Raw genomic sequence first — 6,000 nt, 5'->3', positions numbered from 1 at the left:
TGAGGGGGAATAGGCGATGCCGGTCTTGTGTTCTATTCCCCATTGCTGCAGGAAGCTGGCAAATTCCCTGGAGGTGTACCCGGGGGCATTATCGGTTTTAATCAATTTGGGGACGCCCAGCATGGAGAAGGCTTGGACTAGATGTTTCTGAACGTCCTTTGCCTTTTCTCCGGTGTGGGCAGAGGCGAAAACTGCCCCAGAGAAGGTATCCACAGAGACATAGACGTACTTCTGCTTCCCGAAGGAAGGGACATGAGTAACGTCCATTTGCCACACCTCACAGGATTGGAGACCCCTGGGATTAGCCCCTGCGCTCACCGATGGTAAGGGGAGCGACTTACAGGACGGGCAGGTTGCCACGATGGCCTTGGCCTGGTCCCGGGTCAGATGGAATTCCCGGACCAGACCAGGCGCATTCTGATGGTGGAACTGGTGGCTGATTTTAGCTTGCTGGAACTTCTCCGGGAGTAGCGCCAGCTGCACGGGGGCGGCCGCAAGGGCATCTGCACGCCGATTTCCCTCGGCCAAGAACCCCGGCAGGTCAGTGTGGGACCTTATGTGCATTACATAGAAAGGTTGCTCTCGGTGGGAGATTAGCCTAACCAGCTTTGAGAGCAACTCGCTGAGGGCCTCGTTGGAAACACCTTGCAGGATTGCATCCTGTGCCCTAGATACTACACCCGCTACATAGGCCGAATCTGTGACCAAATTGAAGGGTTCAGAGAACCTCTCAAAAGCCCTGACGACTGCGGCCAACTCAGCTAGCTGCGGGGATCCCTCCACCACAGCAATATCAGACTCCCACCGCTGAGTCTGAGGATCCTTCCAAGTCACTACAGACTTGTGGGACCCTCCGGACGCGTCAGTAAAAACTGTCAGAGCCTTCAGGGGTTTTCTGCTCTGAATCCGAGTTATTTTGAGTTCAAATTGAACATCCGAATCGAAAATTTTGTGGGCCGGTCTCAAAACGGAAATTTCGCCCGTGTAGCTATCCAGAGCAAACTGCAAGGATTCATTTTCTCGCAGCAGGTGTTCTAACATGGCCTTGGTGAATTGGCCCGATTCCAATTTTAAAGGTATGTAAATGCACTTAAAGTCCTCACCTGCCAACTCCCGGATCCGCATCCGTGCTTTGCGGATCAGCTCCGCCACCAGTTCCTGTGGCTTGGTCAGTCTCTTGGACCTGGTATGGCTCAGGAACACCCACTCTATAATTAAGAGGGGGTCCCTTTTGCCTTGGTCCGTGCCCTTTCCCAGGGTCTCCATCCACTGAAAGATGATGCCGTGGAGGTGTGGCAGTCTGCCCATGATGATAAATTTGAAGGGCAGGCCCGGATCACACCTGTGGGCCTGCCTGGCAGACATGGCCTCCTGGACCCTTTCTAAAGCAGCTTTGGCCTCTGGGGTGAGCTCCCTGGGAGAACTAGGCTCGTCCCCCCCTTTCAATAAATTGAAAAGAGGGGCTAGGTCCCCGTTGGAAATACCTAACCAGGGTCTCACCCAATTCAAAGACCCACACAGCTGCTGGACGTCTGCGAGGTTCCGAATTGTATTTTTAATTGCCAATTTTTGCGGCACAATGGTCCGCTTAGTGATCTCCAAACCCAGGTATCTCCAGGGTGGCATCCTCTGAATTTTGTCCTTGCGCAGCTCGAACCCTGCAGCAACCAACGCACTGGTTGTCAGTTCAAGCGCGTGTGTAAGCAGATCGTCGTTGGGGGCACAAATCAAAATGTCATCCATGTAATGGTGGATGATCACGCCAGTTGTGGCTGCACGCACAGGGGACAGCAATGAAGAAACGTACCATTGGCAAATACTTGGGCTGTTTTTCATGCCCTGAGGAAGTACTCTCCAATGGTACCTCTTCATTGGGGCTTCTCGGTTGATGGAGGGAACCGAGAAGGCAAACCGCGGCGCGTCATCAGGATGTAGGGGAATTTGGAAAAAGCAATTCTTTATATCGATTATGGCCAGATTCCAATTTTGTGGTAACATCGCCAGGGACGGCATCCCAGGTTGAGGAGAGCCCATGTCTTCAATCACTGCGTTGATTGAACGGAGGTCGTGAAGAAGCCGCCACTCGTCTTTGCCCGGTTTTTTGAGGACAAAGATGGGGGAATTCCAAGGAGAGGTGGTTTCTTGGATATTCCCTTTGGCTAACTGCTCCTCCACGAGCTCCCGGAGCGCTTTTAATTTTTGTTTATTTAGCGGCCATTGCTCCATCCACACTGGAGTATCTGTCAGCCAATTCAGTTTTTGGGTGGGACGCTCCTCAATGGTCGCTGCCCGAAAAACCTGAGGGGTCGGTATGTCAATTGTGACCCCCCATTGGGCCATTAGGTCTCTCCCCGACAAGGGTTCCGTGTAATCCAAAACGAATGGGCGTAAATACGCCGATTGCCCATTCGGCCCCTCAATTTTGACGACGTTTTTCGATTGTTTTGCCAATTGGGTGCCTCCTACTCCTGAAATTTTTCCCGCTACGTTTTGCAACTCCCAACGCGACGGCCAATCCCGCTCGGGAATGACCGTGACGTCTGCCCCTGTGTCCAGGAGTCCATTGATGTGCTTGAACTCCTGGCCTTTCCACATGTAACAACCCAACTTCGGCCTTTCCTTCCCAATGACCTGGGCCCGGCACACCTGATAGTCCTGTTTGGCGGACTTTCGCCACAGATCTTCAGGGTGCACCGGTGGCCCAGATATAGGAATGGCTTGGGCGATGATTTGGCCCTTGGGAAGGAAAGCCGGTGGATGGGAGCAGTGCAGCCACAAAACCACCTGGTCCGGGTCCTTTGATGTCACACATGGAGCGATGGTGATGTCCAATGGCGTGTATTTTGTGTCCCCAAGGACGATGTACTTACTGCGGATGTTCCTCCAGGTCCCTGGGTCGTCAGCGTTGACAGTGACGAAATGCCAATAATCGTCTCGCAGATGCAGAGCGTTGGTCAGGGCCAACCTATATGGGGAGAAATTAGAGTTGGTGTTAAGTATTGGCTTAGGCTGGGTTGGGTCTCGACCCAGCCAAGCAGTGGAAATGAATTCCACGTCCTCCCTCATATAGGCTGGTTCGTTCGTCCGGTGCTTGGTCATGTCCTGTAAAGAAAGGTCCTCAGGTGGGGTGCAAAAGTCGGTGTTGTCCCTCCCCTCCTCCGATGGTATTTTCCCCACCTCACTTTTGTCTGAGCGCAGGGAGGGACTGCGCTCATGGTCTAGTTTTTTGGTCTAGCCCCCAAGTTGGGGGTAGACCTCCCCTGGTGTTGCCTGTAATTAAAAAACTCCTCCCTGAGGGGACACTTGTTGACCCAGTGCCCCCCTTGCCCGCAGAGGTGGCACTTTTCTGTCTGCGGGGGTCCTCTTGGGGATGCTCCTGGCGGATGACGGTTGGCCGATGGTGTGGCCGGCGGCGTCGGGGCGGCGGCGAAGGACACCCTCCTTGATGGTGGTTGAGGGGTCCTCCGTGGATCCTCTGCAGGGACCGTGACCTTCCTAGCACAGACCTGCAACATCGCCTGCAGGGTGGGCTCAGGTTCGAGAGGGAGGCTGAGGATCGCTTGCCGACAGGGCTCGTTTGCGTTCTGCTTTGCCACTGTGGCAAGCATCCCCTCCCTCAGGCGCTCGTCTGGAACCTGAGCCTCCATCGCCCTGTGCAGGCGGTCCACGAAGGTCACGAATGGCTCAATGGGTCCCTGCTTAATAGATAAGAAATCAATGGCCGCCCCGCGCGATCGTAAGGTGACCAGTGCCTTTTCCGCCGCCCTCGCACTGACCTGCAGTGCGCCCCTTGGGATTTTTTCAGCCTGCTTGCCCCCCTCCTTCCAATCCCCTTCCCCGCACAAGTGGTCAAGGGATATGACTGCCCCATCCCCATCCCTGGAGGTCTCTGCAGAGGCCCAGAGGTCAGGGAGAACATCCCTGATCTCCCGCTTCCATTCCGACTCCCATATCAAGAACTCACCATGTGAGATGAGACATGATATGAGCGTCCGAATGTCTGCGGGGACATATTCGGCCGCAGAAAAGGTTGCTTTCAGCAACCCCCGAAAATATTCGCTTTCGCGGCCAAATTCCCTCTGAGCCTTGCAAAGCTCCTTGATGACATGCTGTGGGATGGGGGACCATTGTGCGAGGGGCCCGGCCCCCTGCCGCGGTGTGTAAACAACCGGCGCGGCAGCGAAGGCCGGAAGGGGTGGAGAGGGTTCCGGGTTCCCACGCCCCCCCCTTCCGGAACCGATACCGTGGGAACCGGAAGTCGGAGCGTGGGAACCAGGGGGCGGGGCGGAAGGGGCGTGGCCAGGAGCGGGGGGAGTGGCAGGATGGGAACTCCCCTCCCCGGAGGCGGAGTCAGGGGGCGGGGCAAGCCCCGCGTCATCAGGGGCGTGGTCGGGGTAGGGTGGAGGAGGGACATGGGCGGGGAGATCCGGGGCAGGGGCGGAGCTTCGGGAGGCGGGAAGGAAAGGGTTGTGGGAGGGGGGAGCACAAGTGGCGGGAAAAGCCGCGCGGCCTCCGCCATCTTGTGCCCGGGAGACTGAGGGAGAAGGGCGGCCATTTTGTGGCAGCCCCGGGAGAGTGGCTGAGGGAGAGGTTTGAGGATCGGGGGATAACTTAGAACGAACAAACTCTCTACGGGACGGGGCTGTACATTTAGGAGAAGTAGGGGAACGGGAAGAGGCAGAGACGGCGCCAGTCTCGCCAGGAAGGGAATTAGGAGCAGAGGGCGAGGAAAGACGTTTAGGAGAACTAAACCCACCCGCTGAACTGGGGATTTGTTTGTCAGTTGGCTGTGGCAGGTTTCCGTAGTTATTTTTAACAATATCGCGAATTTGGAGAGCCAATAAAGTAAAATTTGCGAGAGAGAGATCCGCCTTACGCAGGATCTCCCTCCCGACTTGGTCCCAAAAGGGGACCTGGTACAATTTAGCTGCCGATACGTCTGGGAAAGCCTGCGACAACCATCGGACAAATTTTTTAACTTCACTTTTCTTAATTTTCACCCCACCCACTAAAAGGATGCCCACAACTTGGGTATAAAGGCTTTTCTGGGGCACCGAGAGCTTAGCACCCATAGCTCGTTGTTACTTGGTGCCCCAAGAGGTAAGATCTGAAAACTAACAAAAGAACTGGGAAGACTACCGCTCCCCGCTCTTCCCCCACCCCTGACGCACTCCCGCCCGGGAAGGGAGGCAAATCCGATGGGGGCTAGGGGAGAGCCGGACCGCCCCTACACCGTCTACACGGTGAGGGTCCACCAGGGGAGAGTAGAAACGAAAAAGCAGAACTTAGCAGTCCGCCGAGGTGGAGACCGACGCCGCTGGTGCCTCCGGCGCTACCGGCTCCGTCCCCTGGGAGCGCAACTCTCTAAAACGGAGCGCGCTCGCACCAGGGGCAGTTGACGGCCACGAGGGTTAATTCCCGAGGTCTGGGGGACCTCAAACTCCTCTGCCGCGGGGTCCTAGCTGCGATTCCAGGGCCCCACGTTGGGCGCCAACTTGCCGCGCTCCCCAGCCCCAAATGCCCTCTGATGTTACGCTCAACCCCGGCTAGCTCGGCACCTGGGGTGAGGACGGGCAATGAGGCACCTCTCGCTGCGCCCTAATGGGGTTTGAGAGGTGTCCCCGTGGGTCCTGAATCAGCAGCGGCTACCCTATTGGCGGCAAGGAAAAGCCGGAACCAGCTTGGGTTAAAGTCTTCTTTAATCCAGGGCCAACGTGGCCAACATTAAGAAGATACACCAACTGGAAACCCCCCCCAAGCTGGAACCCCGAGTGGGGTTCAGGGCAGGCAATTATAGGATTCAGGAGGGGAATGGGAGTGGACATCAGGGAGGGAAAACCAATGGGAGACAGGGAAGGGAGTGGCTCCACGGTGGGGTGATTCCGCCTGGTCCAATGGGAAGGGGACATGGGAGTGGCCCCAGGCCCTCGTCCAATCACTCGGTGCCCAGTGGAGAAGTTTCTGGACAGAGGGGAAGGAACACCGAGTGACAGACAAGGT

This window comes from Lonchura striata, chromosome 2 (genome assembly GCF_050655825.1).
Source record: "Lonchura striata isolate lonStrDom1 chromosome 2, ASM5065582v1, whole genome shotgun sequence".
NCBI lineage: Eukaryota > Metazoa > Chordata > Aves > Passeriformes > Estrildidae > Lonchura > Lonchura striata.
The sequence above is the reverse complement of the archived record's forward strand: the minus strand, read 5'-3'. Positions refer to the sequence as shown.